We start from the raw sequence: 21,978 nt of genomic DNA, 5'->3' as shown, positions 1-21,978 counted from the left end.
TTCCGAGTCGATTTTCAAAGAGCGGTCGCACGTACGGTTTGCTGTCGTAGCTCTGATACCAATTGATGAGTGCGCGTATGCGTGTACGGAGTGTGTGTGTTTGCTTGCTTCAAGCCAGCTCGCTGCACTCTACCAGTGCTGCTTGAATGCATTAAGTGTGTGTGTGTATCCGAGTCTGCTCATGGCCATGCTGCCCGGTTCTACCCAGTGCTGAGAATGCCCGGCTCACGGCTCACGGCTCACAGCCCGGCTGCCCGGCTCACGGCTCGATTCCACCTACTGCTGCCCAGTTATGCCCAGTGCTGAGAATGCCCGCTGCCTAATTGGCTCAATGTCAAGATTGTCAGTGCTTTGGCCTCTCGGTGCTGCCCTGTGTGTGATCCCTGCCAAATCGACGAGCCGGCCCGATTATGCTTCGATTTGAAGCTGTCGATTCCTGCTATGCTTTCCTAAGCTGCACCTGATTGCTCTCCAAGCTCTGCACAGTTCTCAACAGACTACCTCTGATGTCGATTTCCTACTATGCAGAGCTTTCCAAGCATCCAAAGATTCCTCTCAACAAGGAGAGCTACACACACGGGGTAGTCGGGGCTCGGGATCGGGGTGCCTTTTTAAGTCTACAAACCAATTCTGACCTCGTTGGTTTTTGGGTTTCACATACGAATCCCTCTGGTTGTTTCATGTAGACATCTTCATCTAGATCCCCGTGAAGAAATGCTGTGTTCACATCCATTTGGACAAGTTCCATGTTTTGGATAGCAACCAAGCCAAGCACGGTGCGAAGTGTAGTCATCTTGACTACTGGAGAGAAAATCTCATCAAAATCCACACCTTTTTGCTGCTTGAAACCCTTGGCAACTAGATGAGCCTTGTATCTAGGCTCGGTATCTTCCGCTGTATACTTCTTCTTGTATACCCACTTGCAAGGTAAAGCATTTTTGCCTTTTGGTAATTCAACCAAATCCCATGTCTCATTAGCCACAATTGAATTGTATTCTGATTGCATAGCCTGCTCCCACTTAACGCTATCCTCCATTTGTATAGCTTCTTTGTAGCAGGTTGGCTCTCCACTGTCAGTGACGAAAATGTGGTGTATACCCGGCTCAAACCGCTCGGGCGCAGGTGATACTCTCTCAGAGCGTCTCAGTGCCTGACTGCTAGACTCGGCTCTCTCCGGAGCAATAGTAGTATCTTGCACTTGAGGAGTGGGTGCATAACTACTGAACTGAGTTGGTTCGGAGGCTACATCCTCAAAATGAACACGTCTGTACTCAACATCTTTGATGGGCTTCTTGTGCATTTTTGATTCATTGAAAATCACATGTGAGCTACGAATGACTTTGTTTGATTCTGGGTGCCAAAGACGATATCCCATCTCTCCGTGTGCACCATAGCCAATAAAGATGCATTTGTGTGATTTAGGATCTAACTTTCGACGAAGTTCTTTGGGCACATGTGCATATGCCTCACATCCAAATACACGTAGATGCTCATAGCTTGGCCTTTTGCCATTCCATAATTCCTATGGAATTTTGAAATTCAAAGGAGAACTAGGTGACCTGTTGATGATGTGCACTGCTGTTAGAACAGCTTCCCCCCAAAATTATGGAGTAAGCTTTGCCATAGACATCATAGAGACAACTCGCTCTTGAATTGTACGATTCATTCTTTCAGCTATCGCATTTTGTGCAGGTGTGTATGGAGCAGTAACCTGCCGCCGAATGCCTCTTCTATTGCAAAAATCCTTGAACTCTATGGAGACGTATTCTCCACCATTGTCCGTGCGAAAAGCTTTGAGCTTTGTTCCTGATTGGTTATCAACCATGGCGAGGAATTTTTGGAATGTCGAAAAGACTTCTTCCTTACGCTTAAGGAGATACACTCACACCTTTCTGGTAGAATCATCTATGACTGTGAGAAAGTAGTGCGCCCCCCCTAGAGTTTTATGTGGCATTGGACCACACAAATCACTGTGCACCAAGTCTAGAGGTTCGCCTAGTTTCTTATTCAATGGCGAAGATGTCAATCTAGTCTGTTTTCCATACAGACAATGCTCACACAATGGAAAGTCCGTGTAATCTAACACAGGTAAGTAGCCAAAACGCTGAAGTGTTTTCATTCCCTTTTGGATAATATGCCCTAGCCGGCTATGCCACAACTCAGGAGACGGCGGCTCGGCAACATAGATAGAGTGTTCGTCTACACTCGAAACAAACAAAGAGTACAGGGATCCGGTTTTATTGCCTTTCATCATGATAAGGTTGTTCTTGCGGATCATCCAAGAACGATTACCAAAAACTGTAGTGTAGCCAATGTCATCCAATTGCCCTATAGAAAGCAAGCTTTTCGTAAGCTTGGGCACATGTCTGACATTCTGTAGCACAAAAGTAGTGCCATTATGCATCTGAAGTTTTACATCACCAATGCCAATAATGTCAAGCTCATAGGAATCACCAAGCTTGACTATTCCATGCATGGATGCATAAGAGGAAAACCACTCTCTATGCGGTGTGACATGAAAACTTGCACTAGAATCAAGGATCCAATTCTGTGCATAACCCTCATCCTGTGCAACCAAAGCATCTGGAGTGAGATCGGAAGTGAAAATGAGAACATCGGAGGCATCTGCTGTCACCTCAGCATGAATCTCTGTGGGCATAATGAGCATCACTGGAGGAGAAGCATCCTCTACTGCAGTGGTAGGCATGGGAGACTCAACAATATTGAGCTCCTCAATCTTTACTGTACTTTTTCCTTTGCCAGAATTATCCTTTTGCATGTTTTTATGATCTCTTAGGAAATTGCGACAATTCTTTTTGTAATGACCCTTCTTGTGGCAATAGTAACACTCGACATTTTTGGTAGTGCGGTCTCTACTTTGGTTTCTGTGTCTGCTAGGACTACGAGGATTCCGCTCTCTACTTTTGCTTTTGAATTTGTGCCTGTCACGGCCTCTTGGCTTTGTTGAACTGCCAGCCATATATGCATCTCCATGACTAGCATTATCGAGAGATTTACGACGAATCTCTTCAGTGAGCAACGCATCTGTGACAGCATTGAATTCTAACTTGCCATTCGGAGCCGAATTGCTAATGGCTGTTCAAAAGATATCCCATGAACTGGGTAGAGAGCATAATAAGAAGATAGACTTGAGTTCATCGTCAAACTCCTTAAAGCCCTGAGATGTCAGCTGACTGAACAAGGAGTTGAACTCATTTAAATGACTGGAAATTGTGCTACCTTCTTTCATGTTGAGCTTCATAAGCTTTTTCACGAGAAAAACTTTGTTGGATGCACTTTTGCTTTCCCATGCTGAACATAAGCTATCCCAAAGTTCCTTGGTTGTTTTCTTCCCTATGATAGTGAAGAAGACTGACTCGGCTAGATGTAGACGTATCGTAGCCATGGCTTTTGCATCCAAAAGCTCCCATTGAGCTTGTGTATAATCATCATCCTCTACGCGCTCTTTCAACAGTTCTGAGAGGCCTTTGTTTATCAAAACATCTTTCATGCGCTCTTTCCACATGGTGAAGTTGCTGCCATCGAACTTCCGAATGAAATACTCCTCCTTTTCTGAAGAAGAAGCCATCGCTGATAAGAGGGTTTGAGAGGTGCCAAACTATGGCGAGAAGCTGTAGAAATTTGGGCAGAGTAACCTTTGTATCGGGAGTAAAATCTCAACCGAAATAGACTCGAAAATGCCAACAATGGAAGTCACAACTCGCGGGAAGTAAATCCGACAGAGTTTCCTTTGTATGAGGAGTCAAAACTCAACTCAAAATGCATATAAATGTGCCAACTGCATTAACTGGGCATCTGCTGCACAAAACCACTGCTATGTGAGTGCTAACTCGGCGTCAAAAGCATAAATAACCGTCCAGATACATATCATATGACGAGGGTACCGTAAAGGGGAACTCCAGCTACCTGTATCACCGAAAGTGTCTCAACATTTGAGCACACCCCAGCTCAAAGAAAACCTCACGCTATCGACCCTCCAAAGGCTAATGCAGACACAAATGGACTAGCCACAGTCTCAGAAAGGGCTCTTCCGGTTTGAGTCTCAGAAACGGCCAGGAAAAACTGCCAAAATAGCCAAAAAATGGCTCCATACGTAGTACATTGGGCAGTGTCTGCAACTCAACGTACATGAGTAAAATCGTGCTCAAACAGGCGCCAAGAACTGCTGCATGTAGTGAAAGTGATCCCTGCGGGGATATTTGCTCTCAAAAGAGCTCAATAGCACTAGGTGTGCTCATGACAAAATGCATCTATCAATGCATGTGTCCGCAGAGAATCTGCTGTCGAAATGACTGCAAAATCGCCTGTGAAAGCGCAACGTCTGTGAACCTGGAGAATCTGGGAGTGAATGGGCTGAAAAACCCCCCTGTAACCTGTAACCTGCGTGTCGGCGTCGCTATGTGCCGATTTCTATCGTCGGGCAGAAATATGCTTGTCGAATAGCAGCCAAAGGTGTCCTATCCGTAAACTGTGTCGTACAGGGCGATCGATGCGCTCGGTGCCGATGCCGCGTGTCACTCCTCTATGATAGAGGTACCTCACCCGCGCATGTCGCAAGCACGGTCGTCGATCGCGGGAACGCGCTCGTGTGGGGAAGCGCCTCGTGTGTGGTCGGATGTCAAAAATCCGTTGCAATGAGGAGTGTCGAGCCGGTGCGCATGAGCGGTGTCGATGTCAATGTCGCCTTCCGTCGCCGGGCGGAAGTGGCTAGCCAAATAGCCATAAAATGCCAATGCTCGAGCGATCAATACCGAGTCGGATTGGTATCGATCGCAGATCTCGCTTGATCTGTCAAGATCGCTCTCAAGCTTGTCGGATTCGGGTGCGGACGTCGAAGTCGGGTGACGATGTCGAAGAAGTCGATGACGAAGTCGGAGAATGGCTGTATGCCGATGTCGGTGCACGTCGCTCGTCAAGAGCAAGATCTGTAATGGTCAACTTACCAAACCCCTACTTTTCCTCAATTATGCAAGCTAAATGCTCACCAATTCAGCTTTGTGCTCGATTCCTAGGCAAATGGACTCGCTGCAACTCCAACTCCTGAGAGTGTGTGTGTGTGTATACACTACCACACACATTCACATGTAGCATGTGAATGTTCTTTGATGTGTGGCTCACCACTACTTGTGGGAACAAGTGTTTGCACACACTATAGTGTGTCAAACAAACAAGCAAAAAAAAATCGAATTTAAATTTTTGTTGCTTTTTTTTTTTTACGACTGCCTGTTGCAGAGAAATGCAGACTTCGTTTGTGTGAGCATTGTCTGTATGGACTACCCCAAGCCCGAGCCCCGACTACCCCGTGTGTGTAGCTCTCCTTGTTGAGAGGAATCTTTGGATGCTTGGAAAGCTCTGCATAGTAGGAAATGGACATCAGAGGCAGTTTGTTGAGAATTGTGCAGAGCTTGGAGAGCAATCGGGTGCAGCTTAGGAAAGCATAGCAGGAATCGACAGCTTCAAATCGAAGCATAATCGGGCCAGCTTGTCGATTTGGCAGGGCTCACACACAGGGCAGCACCAAGAGGCCAAAGCACTGACAAGCTTGACATTGAGCCAATTAGGCAGCGGGCATTCTCAGCACTGGGCATAACTGGGCAGCAGTAGGTGGAATCGAGCCGTGAGCCGGGCAGCTGGGCTGTGAGCCGTGAGCCGGGCATTCTCAGCACTGGGCAGAACCGGGCAGCATGGCCATGAGCAGACTCGGATACACACACACACTTAATGCATTCAGACAGCGCTGGTAGAGTGCAGCGAGCTGGCTTGAAGCAAGCAAACACACACACTCCGTACACGCATACGCGCACTCATCAATTGGTATCAAAGCTACGACAGAAAACCGTACGCGCGACCGCTCTCCGAAAATCGACTCGGAAGCGACAGAGCTCGCCGGCTATGGCGGAGCTCGGAGCTCAAGCTTGAGCTTGGCAGTGTGCAGCAGATCCGAAATTGCGAGCTTGGCTTGGAGAAGCAAGGAAATCGAAGGCTTTGAAGCGGAGCAAAGGACAGCAAGGAGTGAGAGCTTTGGGAAGCTTTGCAGCTTTTGCAAGCAAATCGGAGCCATCAAATGGTATAAAAAATTTGACAAATTCATGCAGTCTCAGGGTTACATTAGAAGTCAAGAGGATCAGTGCTTATACACAAAAAGGTTGAACGATGGTTCTTTAATCATCTTGATCTTGTATGTAGATGATATGCTTATCGCAGGCAAATCAATTGATGAAATCAATCAGCTGAAAAAGATGCTAAGCACTTAGTTTTCCATGAAGGATTTTGGATATGCCAATCACTTTCTTGGTATGCACATCAAGAGAGACAGGCAACGTGGAATTCTTGAATTAACTCAAGAAAAGTACATTCACAGAGTCTTGCAACGTTTTAGTATGCAGGGGGGGAAGTCATTGAGTACCCCAATGCAAGCATACTCCAAAATTAGCAAGGAAGACTCTCCCAAGACAGTGGCTGAGAAAGAGGAAATGGGGAAGGGGGAGATACACAGGCAGCCTGTGTGGGTTAGTGGAGAAGAAAGAGTGAAGTCAACACTTCCTCTTTCTCTCCCTATATTGAATAGGTGAACTTAAGTGTACAAGGGTGGTTTCCCACGGCCACTTGGCCTACACCCCAATAGGAATCAAGCTTTCTCTTACTACAGCTTACAACCCTGAAGGCAATGGAAAGAGTGAAAGAGGGCATCCTCCTATCATCAAAGCTTTGGACAAGGCTTGCGAAGGAAGAGTTGGTGAGTGGCCAAAACTGTTACCATATGCTTTATGGGCTGATCGTACAACACATAGCCCTTACTTTACCATCAGAAAATACTATGGGAAAAGCTCAATAGCTCCGCCTCTTTAACTTGGGGCAAAAAGCATTGATTCTTTATTTCTACTATCTCATTATAATCTCACATCCTAGCTAGATCCTATATTTAGGATAAACTCCAATATATATATATTCTATGTATTTTTTATACTTTTCTTATATTTCTTTTTAAATAGCTACTAGGAGGGAATCAAATCCTAGTGGGACACTAGGTGGCATGATTTCAAAGATACACTTATTTTAATGCATTATTGTAAGCATGATTACAAAACTTTGTCAAGGAGCAATGTCATGCTTTCATATGGCATGAGGTGTCCTTTGGAATTAAATGAAAGTCTAGGCTAAGGGGACCACGGGAAGACTTTTGCTGCCAGAAATGGACCCTATTCTGATGAATTTTTTACACAAGGTTCCAATCTGAATTGGAAAATGATCTTAAAATGTAAATCGTAGCTAATGAGCTGAAGTTTTTGTCCATATTTTTACTTTTTTATTTGGAGCCACGGTTGAGGAGATATGATCAAAATACTGGACCCCAGTCTGCCCACATCATGCAGGGACAACTCATTTCCAACTTTTCCAATTCCTATTCACACTGGCTCCTCTCTTCTTGTGTAAACCCTTGGGGGTTCCCTTCACCTACAAAAGGGGACCTCTTCTTCCTTGAAAAAGAACTCAAGCATTCAAGCCATTGATGAGAGGAATTCTTGAGGGAGTGTGTAGTAATGCCTAATTGTACTTAGCCATTAGCATAAGCCCAAGCCTACACTTTCTCCTAGAGGGAGACTAGCCATTCTTGCAACAAGCTAACCTTGGAAGATCAACTCTAATCAAAGAAGGTATTTCACTTGGTGTATCAATCAAAGTGGAATTATCCACTCTTCTTCTCTCTCCATCAATAATGGTACCGAAGGGTTTGTCAAGTAAGATGTGTTCTACATTGATGTTTTCTTGATTTCTTGTTGTTTTCTTTTTCATCTCTAATCCAACATATATATATATATGTATCTAATCTCATCTCCTTAAGCAAACCTATCTCTCTCATTCTTAGTAATTCATCCTCTCTGCAAATTCTAGGTTCTCTTTTCTACAGGTACATCTCTCCCCGCAGTATCCTTATTGCCTACGGGCAAGAATACGGCTTGGGAGGGAAACTTCTCATCTCTTCACTTCTCTCATATCTACATTTCTCACATACTATCCTAGATGAATAACCCACATGATGATCATTTCTATCGCTTTCACTCTGTACCATCTATTAGAATTAACGTATGGATTAGCCGTAAAATACACTTTCAACAACGTATAGTGTTTCTCTTTGGCCCAGAAAGGCTTAATGAAATACTTCTATCACTGGATCCCATCATACTACCTCTCATAGACTATAACTTTTCTTTTGACGTAAGCATAGTTATCTTGCTATGAACCAAGAGGATTTGTACACACAATTAATCCCAATCAGTAGACAAAATATATATATTATGGTAAGCACAAAACTACAATTCCAAAGAACAATTCGTAGCCTATTTGGCCAGCCAAGATTGAATGCCATTAACTCATCTGTTAACCCTTTCATATTACCCATGATACGATATGACCATAGCCTTGATGTTTTCATTTTCGTATTGTTTTGACATTCTCTTTTGTGTTCATTATTTGTGTGTGTGAGTGCAAGAGAGAAAGAGTGAGTCTTCTTTGATTGCACTTCTTTCCAAACCCTAGTCTTCATGGCATCTATGCTTTAACTCCTTCATATAGTTTTTGTTGAGTTCTCTCACAAACTCTCACAGCCATAAGCCCGGTGCTTTCCTGGCAAGATCGCAAATTTCTCGACAACGTTTTCTTCTCCAAGCTAATGATAATAATCCTTTCAAAACTAAGGTTTTTGACTTTAAAAGTTAGGGGGATTTCCCATGGCCAACAGGCCTCTTACAAGCAGTAGACTCAGAGAACATAAAAAAGAATATGGTTTAATCTTCTTCTGATTACAACTCATTTTAGGCAGAATTAGAGGGTTTTTTGACGAAAAAATAGAGTATCCGCCAAGTTTGGTGTGCATACACCTACTCGCTCATATCCACCAAACAGATTCTTCTTGAATCTTCTTCTTGTGAATATTGTGGACGATCTATTCATTCCACTCATATATGCTATAAGCATCGATTTGACATAGATTGTAATAGAGCTTATGCTAGTGAACAAAACAATATTGTGCCAGAAGCAAGCTGCGTCCTATGTTTAGTTGCTCTAGACATAATACTTCAACAGGAAATATGACATATCAGTCTAAGTGGCTCCATAACTATCATCCATTACCTGCTCAACGTGTTGTTTATCTTGCCGATGATATGACTTGTCAAGTAAAGGGTATTGAAGATTTATATCTTATTACCTTATCTTCTTCCACTCAAATTTTGCGAGGAGTATTACATGTCCCAGATATTCAACATAATCTTCTTACAGTTGCTAGACATGTTGATCTTGGTCTCTTTGTCTGATTTGATCATTCCAAAAGCCAAATTGAGAAAGATGAATAGACTATATCCACTCCTCCTCGAAATGTTAATTTCTTTGAAATCTCTCTCAGTGATGTTTTAGAAAATGTTGTCACTACTCCAGGTGATCATGATTGCAAGATATGGCATCACCATTTTGTTCATGCTGATTTCTTAAAAATCCTTGATCTTCAGTGTTGTGATCTTGTTCATGGTATGGATTTGAAATCTCAGCCCCATATGAGACTTTGAGTTTTGTGCTCTTGGAAAACATAATCGTAAACCCTTTTCTGTCTCAAATACAACTCATTCCCATGACATATTAGATCCTGTTCATACTGATATATGTGGACCTCTACCTTCTTTGAGATCACAATATTGCTACTTCATTACCTTCATTGATGATTTCTCACAATATATGATTGTATTTCTACTTTTAAAAAAATATGAGGCCTTATCTATTTTGAAAAAAATTCCACAAGGCTGTGGAACTTCAAACTAGTCGCCGCCTCAAGAAGCTTCATAGTGACAATGGAGGCGAATATGTCTCTTGAGAGTTTGTGAGTTAATGTGCTGAGAGTGTAATTCATCATGTACACACTATTCCATATTCACCTCAACAAAATGGCTTTGCTGAACAAAATTATATCACTATTCTCAATGTTGTAAGATGAATGCTGATTCATTCTGGGTTACCTCGTGTTTTTTGGGCTAAAGCTACTTTGACAGCAGTATTTATTCAAAATCATCTTCCTACTACTGCACCCTTTGGTAAGATACCCATCATCGCATGGAGAGGTGAAATTCCTTTTGTATCTCATTTTTGAACCTTTGGATGTACTGCTTATATTCATGTTCCCAAAGAACACGAACAAATCTTGATGCTCCTAGTCTTAAAGTTATTTTTATTGAATATTCTGACACTTCCAAAGGCTAAAAATTCTAGGACCCTTCCTCCAAGAAAGTAATTGTGATTTGTAATGGTACTTTTAACGAACATCTTATGGGAGGCTCATGGCCCATGGATGATTCTAATGATACTAAATCGTTGCTTGAGGCTTCTCCATTTCTTCTAGATGATGAAACTCTTCCTATATAGAAGCTTTCCTCTTCACAACCATCCCTTCTAAATGTTGCCAACGATGATATTGATATTTTTTTTATTTTCCTATTGATTTTGAACATGGTTCATGTCATGTTTATGATGACAATATTGTTGATAATGCTTTCTCTACTTATGAAGGTCCCGTTACTTATAATGAAGCTATCTCTTCACCACAAAAGAATCAATGGCAAGAGGCTATGGAAGCAAAGTATGATTCTCTTATCTCTAATGGTACATGGATACTAGCTGAACTACCTCTTGGTTGCACCTCTATTAAGTGTAAGTGGGGGTATAAGACAAAGGTAAAAGAAGATACATCTTTTGAAACGTTCAAGGCATGGTTAGTTGAAAAAGGTTACTTACAAGTTGCTGATGTTGATTATCAAGAGACCTTTTCACCAGTTGTTTGTATTAAAAGTGTTCAAGTTTTATTGGCATTTTCTATTCAATTTGATTTAGAATCTCCTCAAATGGATGTGCGAACTGCTTTTCTGAATGGTGATTTGGAAGAGGAAATTTATATGGAACAACCAGAAGGGTTTGATATTTCGGGTAAATAAGACCTTGTTTCTCAACTCCATAAGGCACTCTATGGTCTCAAACAAGCTTCGCGGAGCTGGTAACAAATTTTGATTTTTTTCTCACCTCTAAAGGATTCATATCTTGCTCTTTAGAACCCAACTTATACATAAAACGCCAAGGTAGTGGTTTTGTGCTTCTTGATCTTTATGAGGATAATACCATCCTTGTTTCCAATGATTTGGGATTTTTTTATCAAGTGAAAAAGTTATTGTATTCTGCATTTGATATGGTGGATCTTGGAGATATTCACTCATGTCCTGGTATTTAGATTCAACGAAATCGTACAAAAGGTATTTTATTCCTTCAATAGACAAAGTTTATTATGGATACTATTCAAAAATTTGGTATGGAATCTGCACATTTGGCCAGCACACCTTGTCTTGTGAGTTCTACAAAGAACACTTCTTACAGTGGCGGTCAACTTGTCACAAATCAACCTTATGCTAACTTGATTGGATGTCATCTTCAGTTTGTTGGCATGTACACTTGTCTTTATATTTTGTTTGTTGCTAATTATCTTGGACAACATCTTGCATGTACTTCTCTTAAGTTACTTCCTTTTTTCTTTAGTATTATTAGAGCTATCTAGTTATATTTCAAGCAATCACATATACTTCTCCATGCATATCCTTATCCTCATCCCAGAACTCGGGTATCATGTCTCCTCCGCCACGTGTGAAGGGAACACCTTTACATAATTTTCATTTTTTTTTCTTTATCTTGTTTGGGAATGTCTTGCAAAGTAACCTACCTTAAGTTCCTTTTTGATAATTATTTCAAGAAGTAGAGCAAAGGTCCAACTGATAAGAACAATTGTGGGATAGCCTATGTAGGTTCCCAACCTTTCCAAGGTTCCTTGGTATCAATAAATCAGATGAGTTTCTTAATTAAATCACATATTTATCATTATCGAATCCCTCCTTCCTAGACCCATTTTACTTCCTCCATTCTTATCAACATCAAGCCTATCTAGACTAGAACGATTTCAAAATGCATCCACGGGTCTCACTACCCGACTGAGAGTCACTTTCAATTAATCCCCATTCGAGGACATTAGATGAGGCCGCACTCAAAATATAGATCAACGATTATCCGTCCTAGCCAGAAAGAACCATCACCTATTGCATCCACATGGAGACACACCCATCGGTCTTTTTATAAATATATAAGATATATTTCACACTTAAATCTTCTATGTTATGTTAGGAATATCCACGTCAAATCTTCTCGGTAAAGTTTTTTATCCTAGTTGAAATTTGCATCAGGTTCCTTGATTTATAATCTCTTAGTTCCTATTTATTTTTAATGTATACTTCAAACATGACCTTAAGAAAACAACGAGTCTCTTGGGAGTTAAGACTTTGTCTCGACCTCGTCTTGGACGAATCCCATTTGCTTTCTTGGCATCATTTTCCATCCATGGGGAATCTCCATGGAAGTGATGGGAGTTTTATGTTCAAGAAACACGGTCATCACTTTCCTGAAGCTATCCCCTTACTGGTCTCCCTTTGTAATCGCAAAGAAAACTTGAAAATAGACAAACATGAAATGAACAATGCATATGCTCTCTACAATGACCTTTACTTTAGTGTGAACCAGTAGTAGTAACACAAACATATAGAATGCATCAACTTGCGATCTTAAGACAAATAACCTAAAACTTCCTTTAATTGATTATGCAAGATTTAAATGATGGTTTATGAAAGAGTAGAATCCTTTGATGAATGATAGTGTAAGAGTGATTTGAGAAATTACTAAGAGTGGACATTGTAGTGTCGTGCAAAATTCTCATGCAATGGAGTATGAATTATCAACAAATTCTTCTTAAGATGGGGTTTGGGCTTACCTCTTGCTTTCGTGGAGAAGATTAATCATGTAGCTAGGATAGGCTTAGAGTTTTGGGATTTTTCCAATTGACAAGATGGAAGATAACCTTACTAGGAATGGAGAAAATCCTTTGATTATGATAAAATTGCCCTTAAAAACTCAACTTCCTCTTGAGAGAATAAGATATTAACTTGATAATATCACTAAAAATCTTACACACATAATTTATGCAAAATCAAGAAAAAGTTATGAGCCTTTCATGAGAGCATTTTGTTTGGAGAAATTATAATTTCTCTTTTGAAAATTAAGGTTACTTCTAGAAATTCCAATACTTAGCTGCCTTTGATTTATGTCATTTACCTTTATATGAGTAATTTAGGTAAGAGAATAAAAATAGCTTAAAATCCAACAAAAAGGTTTATGCAAGAGATTAAGGGATAATTAAGGATATTAGTCACCAATTATCATGCATACTATTTAGGTAATTACAATCTCCAATCACCTATGGTTAAAGAGAGTACTTTCTACTCTCTCTATGCCATATTAGTCTAGTAATCTAAAGGAGCTTGAGATAATAGAACTTGAAATAACATCATGGTTAGTTGTTAAAATATGGTTAGTTATGAACCATAATTAGAAAGAAGCAACAAAATAAATAATTTTTTCTTCTTCCCAAAGTAAGAAAGGGAAAGGCTTGCTTATGGAAACATGAGAGCTTAAGCATGCTTTTAAGTAAGCATAAAGGTAAATCACTTTCAAGCAAGTGCAATAGCATAAAAAGAACGAGAAAACATTACTTAGTGTGTGTATGGTATATTTTTCTCCTTGCTTTGGGAATTATCAGAGAATCTTGGTGGCATATTTGTCTCTCTCCCTCTTCACCTTCACTTGAAGACCACCACTTTTGCTACTTGGATTGAGAGAAAGGAATAAGATAAATGAGATTCAAGCAATGGAAAGTTTGAGGGTTAGGAGACAAAAGAGGGAGAGTGTAATGCGCAGAAGAAGATCAAGTTTTGATAATGTGGATTAGGGTTTTGGATATGTCTTCTCTTGGAGAGGGGTGTGTGTGTGTAGGAGATGCGTCTATAAAAAAGGCTTAGCTATGGCTTTCTCAATATTACTCTCAACTTTGCACCTTGTGAAATGGAGAGAAGTGTAAAATGAGAAGAGAAGCCCTATTTTTATGCACATTTTATCGAGATAAGTTCTTTTTACTTATCTTGATAATGTATCATCCTTTTCAAAACTTTCTCAGCAAGCTACTTATTCAACAAGTTACTTACTTATCTCATCCTTATCTTCTCTTTTATTTTTTCTTATCGTTTTATTTTTTCTTGTCTTTATCTTTTTCTTTTTTTTTCTTGATCGTATTCTTCTCCATTTTTATATCTTATCTTTATGCTATTTTTTTCAAATGAAAAGCTAATTTCTCATTCATTGGCTATGCCCATGTTCCCATGGTGTAAACTTAAAGTGTTGCATGAGTAAACTTTGGTGCTTTGATTTAGTCCAAATTTTCTAGAACATTTTTTGTTTTGATTTGATGGTTTATATGCATTGCTTAAGAGTACGGGCTAGAAGGAGGCCCTTACAAAATCTCCATCAGAAAGAAAGATATTTCCTCAGCTTGAAAAAATAAGGAAGCTGTGGTAAACCTTAATCTTCAAGTTACACTTAACTTCTAGGTTATGCTAACTCATTCATCATATTTTGCTCATCTATACAAGGCGCAATCTCTCTATTTTTCTTAAAGTATTCCTACCTCCATCTTTCTATGTTATCTTCATCCTCTTGACAGAAGCTTATTAGAATTATCTCCTTCAATCCTTTAAGGTGTCAATTTGCTCATTACCTTACTGTATGGACCGGTGGTGGTGGCAGGAACTAGTTTTATATGGGGCCATTTCTCATCTTCAACATGCAAGTGTAAGGAGAGATTTTGTAGAGCTATATGAGTGCGTGAGCTTCCTTTACTTGGGAGCTTCAGTAGCACAATCAAATGATGGATGTTTTGAGGCATAACAAGGGTACCACTTTGGGGTCGGGATCACTTTCACAATAATGTTCGCCTGGCTATGGCTTTTGAAGCTATGGATTTGGGCCCTTTAACTTCTACCCGCATACTCGACAAATCATTGCAACAATTCACAACAAATTCTTGCTATGGATGAAAGGCCTAACATGTTCCCTGCTTGTGATAGTTGCTTTTGTAGTCATGTGATAGATGGGCTTATTGAATTGCTAAAAAAATATATCATTATTGTATCTCTTAACAAGTTTATTGTATTTTAAGTTCTTGGTTCTTGTCTTGAGTCCTCTTTCTTAGATTCCACTTGATAAATATAATTACATGCATTCTTAGCTTCATATATTTTCTATTTTGGAAATATATCTTCTAGATTCTAAGCCTATTGATTCCTTCTTGGGATTATTTAGGTTGACATTAACATTAACTACTCATAGAGGATCCTTGTCCATTTTTCCTTGTACTTGTATCTTGTTCCCTTTAATTGTATGCAAATATTACATTCCCTTGAATGTGATAACTTGTTTATTTTTTCTCAACCACTCCATCCTTAAAAATTTTGAATATATATAATGTTTTCATCTTGCATACACAAAATTGAATGAGAAATAGAATGGCCTTTAAGTTGAAGGGAAGGTTTATGCCTACAATGTCTGCAAAAGTAGTGGACTTACTAGCCAATGACATTCTCAACTCCGTCCGAGCCTTGAGTTGCAATCTCTTTGTGATGAAATTAGATTTGAACTTATATTGAATAGTCTTCTTTTCTTTTTGTGTCTCTTTGTTCCTTATAATCTTAGTTTCCAAAATGGTCTTATTAACTTCGATTTTTGTTACAATTGTTTTTTACCAAAGCTCAGTGGTTTGAGTACTTTCAAGGGAGCTTCTCCTACTCTACCTTGCACTAAAACTTGTTCAACATTTTTTTTTTGAAAAGAAAGAGTCCCTTTTTAGGAAAGATGAGGTGGAGAAAATGTTCTAGGATGGTCTCTTGTAGAGTTTCTATCTCCATTTCCTCTTGCACAATTGTGAGAACTCCTTCTTCTCGAAAGTTCCTTTCCATTTTCTATTTTCATTTGCTCCTGCACAATGTTCTTGATAACTTTTACTTTTTTAGAGTTCCATGCCAAAAGAGAATTGATAACTTACTCTCTTCCTATAAAACCAGCGCCTTGCATGAGTCACATTGTCAAAAGGAAGAACTATTGCACTACTGAAATCATCTGTGATAACCACCTGTAAATATTTATTAAAAACCCTTTCAAGCATGAGACACACTTGGAATTAGAAGAAACCAAGGACATCATGACGAAGCTTGTCTTGTGGTGATGTCCGTAGAGTATCCGTAGGCAAAAAACATATGGAAGATGAAAGAGTTTTGGCCACTCGAAACCAGGGGTGTACTCTTTCTTGCTAAAAAATGAGCTCTCTGGAAAGTGTGGATGTGTAGCAGTCATTAAAAAGGGCCTTTTTTATATAAATCAAATTTTCCTCTTCTCTCTTCTCAGCCAACATGGCCTTTTGGGGTCTCTTTTTAATTGGCTTATTTTAAGCCTCTTCTGGTAAAGTTTGGAGCCCAAGTCGGTGACTTTCTGCACATGGGAAGGGGGGGGAGGGGGGGGGTCCAGAGAATCAAAATGGGGGGAAGCACCTGGGCAGGCAAGTGTGGACAGTTGGAAAAGGCACCCCCATCTCCCAAGAGCCCATGATCCCATCAAGCCAAGCCTCTCTCCAAGTGATAGAAATAATGGGAGATCCCCCTTTGCCATATATACCCCCCATTCTCCCCTTATCCCTTCTCTTGCGGGATAATTCCCATGCCACATGGCAGTTCCTCCCCAATCCTCCCAACTCTCTCATGCCCAATTAATTTCCAGCTTCTCCCCCAAGTAGGAGAACTTCTCGGACAACCTTCCCAAAAGCATAACTTGCTGCTCTGGTTACCAAATGACACACCGTAAAGTAGGGCTTGAAGCCCATCATCTTACTTCTAGAAATATTAAATCTCAAAATTTCCAATTTCAATCATCAAGTTGGCCCAGTTGCCTTTGTTGCATGCACCTGCAATCACTTTCTAAGTTGAGACCGCCCACTTTGGATGCTCAAAACTCATAATGTACAAGTTTGATTCACGAGCTATAAATCCCGATTAAAAATATTTATTAAAAACCATGTCTTCAAGACTTGAAAAACCCAAAAAATCAGCACCCAGGCTTGGAAAAACCACACCTTTGTACATGAATTTTTACATGGTCACTCCAAGACTTGGAGGGCTATGTCCACAAATATACATGAGGCGAGTGGGCAAGGTTTTTGGCATGATCTAATGACTTTATGCTCATCCAAAAAAATGCATGAAAATGTGATGGCATTAGCCTCACATGCGTGTGCAAGGGTAGAGACCTCAAAGTATATAGCATGAACCGTGCTCTCCTCTTAGTGTATCACTTGGGAGTGTAAGGAGCTTCCTTGGCTTTGCATGGCTATGGCGTGTGCCCATGGAGGTCTTTTGGGCATTGTTGCACACTACATCGGCATTTTGACATGGTCCTCTAGGTGGCGATGGTCCATGAGGATGGTGATGTCAAGGAAATTCTATTGGGGGCCATGCCCAGGTGCCTCTAAAGGCCAACATTTTTATTGGAGAGAAGGCATGCATCAAAAGGATTGTCATTAATGGGATCAAGTAAGTGGTCATCAAGTGCTGAAGAGAGAGAAAGGGGTAGAGGTGTCGAAACCCTATCCAAAGTGCTAAAAGTGGGTCAAATGAGCCCCAATTCAAAAAAGAGGCTCTATTGACTTAAACGGGCAAAGAAACCCAACTTGTTTTTATTGTTTTTGTATGTGAAGCCTCCATATAAGAAGGATTATTGTAAAGTGAAAGAAGATTTTTGTCAAGCAATGTTTTGGCGCAAGTAAGAGGATCTTTTCTCTATGTAGTCCATGGGATCTTTGTTAGATTTTGTAAGGATAATCTCGCCTTTCCCCCCCTTTTTTGGTGTCAATTCCCGCTTCCCCTCCCTTCTTTTGCTCGTGTACTTTGTCTATTTTTTCGGTGTCATTCTGGTTGAGTGCAACCCCGAATGGATGTCTGTGTATGTAGGAAAAGAGAGAGAGAGAGAGAGAGAGAGAGAGAGAGAGAGAGAGAGAGAGAGAGAGAGAGAGAGAGAGAGAGAGAGAGAGAGAGAGAGAGAGAGAGGGAAGGAAGGAGTTTTGTGTGAGTTTGTGGTGTGGAATGAGGGTTGTGTGGGTGTGGAATGTGCTTGAGCCTTTTAAAAAGTGTTAATGCATGCTGGTGTGTCAAAACGGGTGTGTCTAAGTGCTTTTTGTGTGGATTTTGAAAGTCATCCTAGTGGATTGGGGTGATGTGTTTACCCTTGGCTGTAGAAAGGTGCACATTTTGTGTTTTTGGGTGTGTACCCACTTTCCCCTTTCATCTTCTAGTGCCCCCACTGAGGAGCATGTTGATTGCTCCTGATTTGGTCAACAAGAGTGGGTTTTTGCATTAGTGGAGATGGCGTCTCAAAGTTATGGTTCAATTTTCACAAGTGAAGACAGTCTCAATGAGTGGATTGTGGATTTGGAGTTATATATGTTGTCACTACGCATGCGGAACGAGGACAACAAGATGAAAACTTTGTTGTTGGTGATGCACAATAAAGAAAATGTGTGGTACAACGCATTGGAGGGCGAGTCCAGATGTGTGGTATAATCCCTTTGGCGAGTAATTTTTCTTCACACACGATGGATTCTCCTCATAAAGGGGGCCTTACAAATGTGTGTTGTTAATACAAAAAATTACAAGGGGTAGATCAGTCTCCATACTTAACAAGATGGATAGAGGAGAGCCAAGAGGAGCAAGGGGTAGGGCAATGTCGTTTCCTGGAAGGTTCTATAATTGCAAAGAAGAACAGAATTATGAATCAGATTTCCCTCATCTACAGAGAGAAAGAGCTGGTATCTACCTACTGTTTGGTAGAGGGAGAGGTCAATCTCAGTTTAACTATCTGAGAGAGCGAGTTCTCAAGAATCTTGTGAAGCCAGCTCCTTCAGATTGTGGTGAAGTACCTAGGGTGAACATCATTGGGGTGGATCAGTAGGATATCGAAGTGTTGGAAAAAAAAAGGGCAAGATCTTAAAGGGAAACAGAAAGCAAGCGAGAGACTAGAGCGTATAAAGGCAAAGAGAAGGTGTAAGAGGGTAGAGAGCATCCAAAAACTAGCAAGAAGAGTAAAATCAAGCAATCAAACTTTCAACTAGGATGCGGCTACCCCAAATATGATCTGATAAGTGATTTGGTGCAAGGCCAAAAGGCTAACATAACTTTTGGTCAATTGTTGGATTTGAACCTTAAAGTGAGGAAACTTGCTATATGAGTCCGGGGAGGTCACCTAATAAAAATGTAACCTTTCACGTAAGTTCAACAGAAGGGTATTTAAAATTCTTGAAACTTACAGAAATATATATACAGAAGGGCATTATTTTTTCAAATTTGAAAAAAACTTACTGATTTTAAAAGAAAAGGGTACATTATATTCTTAACAAAATTCACAGATAAGGGGTTTTACAAACATGTCTTGAACGCACGTGATATGGTAGTTTTACACATAGTGAACCCCCCCGAGTATATGAGTGTGATAACAAGGCTACCAAAAGCTAAAGGCAATGTGAATGCAGTGCAAAACATGGCATTAAGGGTGGGTATTTGAGCTGACATTCTTCCTTTGGTGAATACTCTCATTGAAAAGAGGATGTAGGTGTATGCCTATATAGATGGTGGTCCATGGAGCATAGGTTTGCTTCATGATAAAAACTACAATGAGAGAAAAATGTGTTAAGGTGTTAGCCAAATCAAATGTACACATCAGAATGGCTAACCATGCTAAATCTACGTGAGAGTAAAGGTGATGGGCATTGAGTGCCTAATTGACTTCTTTGTGATGAAAGTAGGTGATAATGTGGAACCTACCATCTTTGGTAGCCTTTAGATGCTTGCAATAGGCACTAAAAAATGTTGGAAAAGCCGAGTGTTCACCTTCTCTAAAGAGAGAAGAAGACATGTGGTGCCAGACTTGAAGATTAGGGAGAGTCATTTCCATCCTATGGTGGCAAGAGAGAAAGATGATACAAGGAGCCATGAGTACAAGATCGAGATGGCCTATGATGAGGACTATAGAGATACAGTTGAAGAGGAAAGCAAGGATGATATGCTAAAGGTTGATGCTGATTTTTTTGGAGTCATTATTGAAGACTCTCATGTAGAAGACAAAGTACAATTGCACGTTCATGGAATAGGTGCGGAAGAGGTAGCCAATATGCTAAGAAAATATTGAACCAAGCAAGAGAGAGAAGGCTATGTCCAATTGTGTGGCTCCTTTCCAACTTTTTTTGCAATGGAGTACAAGGATCTGCAAGGAGCAAAAGGTGTTGAGCACAAGATATTTGTCCAATTGTGTGCCTCCTTTCCAAAATTTTTTGCAATGGAGTACAAGGATCTGCAAGGAGCAAAGGGTGTTGAGCACAAGATATTTCTCAAAGAAGGATACAAGCCAAAAGATCAAAATCTAAGGAGATTGGGAGAAGGGTGTTGAGCACAAGATATTTTTCAAAGAAGGATACAAGCCAAAAGATTAAAATCTAAGGAGATTGGGAGAAAATTAAAAGCCTAGCCTTTTGGTAGGAGATCAACCAACTTTTATATGTAGGTATTATATATCCAGTGAGAGAATCTAAGTGGGTTTCCATGGTGGTTATCACTTCTAAGAAAAATGGGAAATGGCGGGAGTGCGTTGACTATAGACTTGAATGCCGCGACCAAGAGTAATCACTACCCATTGCCATTTTCATATGAGGTATTAAATCAAGAAGCTGGCCATGAGAGGTACTCCATCATGGATGGGTTTTCAAGGTACTTTCAGATAGGGATTTCTCTTGAAGAAAAGACGACATTTATCTCTCCATGGGGATGTATTGCCTACCCACAGGATGCCATTTGGATTGGTAAATGTGTATGACACTTTTCAAGATTGGATGAATAGGGTATTTTGTCCCTACTTGGGCAGGTTCATTAGTGTGTTTATGGATGATATATGATGTTATAGTTCAAGGGAAGAGCATTTTTAAAAGTTTCGGTATGTTTTAGATGCTTAATAAAGAAGGAAGTCAATTGAATCCTAAGACACACAAGTTAGAAAAACCTTGAGCATCATTACTAGACCATGTGCTGTCACAAGATGGGATCCAAGTGGATTAAAAAAAGGTTTAAGCTCTTGTCCTTATGGAGCTAATCTTGAGCATCATTACTAGACCATGTGGTGTCACAAGATGGGATCCAAGTGGATCCAAAAAGGTGAAAGCTTTTGTCCTTATGGAGCCTCCTTCTAGTGCTTAAGCTTTGGCATCTCTCATGCATGCGCGTGCATGGATTTGAATGGGATGAAGAAGCTCATGAAGTTTTTAGAGGGTGAAGGAAATCTTGTGTCAACTTCCAAGAATGCATCCTCCCAATTGAAAAGACGATTTCTATGTTGCCATGACAATAGGTAGTGTGGCTATTGGAGCAATGTTGCTGCAAAAGGTGGGAAGGATCTATGAGCCTATTTTACTTTGAAAGTAGGGTAATAAGTTCTTGAGAGGCAACCTACACCAAAGTAGAGCAGTGGGTCATCAATTTGGTTTTTGCTTGCAAAAAGATCAAAGTGCATCTCATTGTACAAAAGTTTTATGTGTTGATGGTTGCTTCCTGAGGTGGTGTTGCACTTGAAGTTGGGGAAGTAGATTATGAAATGGGTGATAGAGCTATAGGATTTTGAATTTGAATTCAAGGTCATCCATATGAGTCGATCTCATTTGATGTATATTCCGATCAGTACGGTGACTGATTTACCGATCTATCCAAGGGTGGTACGAGATGAATCCAAAGAGGAGCCTAATTTAGTAGGAGCTTTTACCATGTGGTTTGATGGTGTGTAGGGTAGAGGTCCCAATTAAAAGTTGGGGCGCTTTTTAGAAACAAGACTTTGAGACACGTTTGTGTGAAAAAGAAAAGATTAGAGGCTCAAATCTGGGACAATTACAAGACTTGGCTCAAAAATTAAAAATAC

This window comes from Adiantum capillus-veneris, chromosome 26, assembly GCF_014529385.1.
Source record: "Adiantum capillus-veneris isolate H3 chromosome 26, ASM1452938v2, whole genome shotgun sequence".
NCBI classification, from domain to species: domain Eukaryota; kingdom Viridiplantae; phylum Streptophyta; class Polypodiopsida; order Polypodiales; family Pteridaceae; genus Adiantum; species Adiantum capillus-veneris.
The sequence above is the reverse complement of the archived record's forward strand: the minus strand, read 5'-3'. Positions refer to the sequence as shown.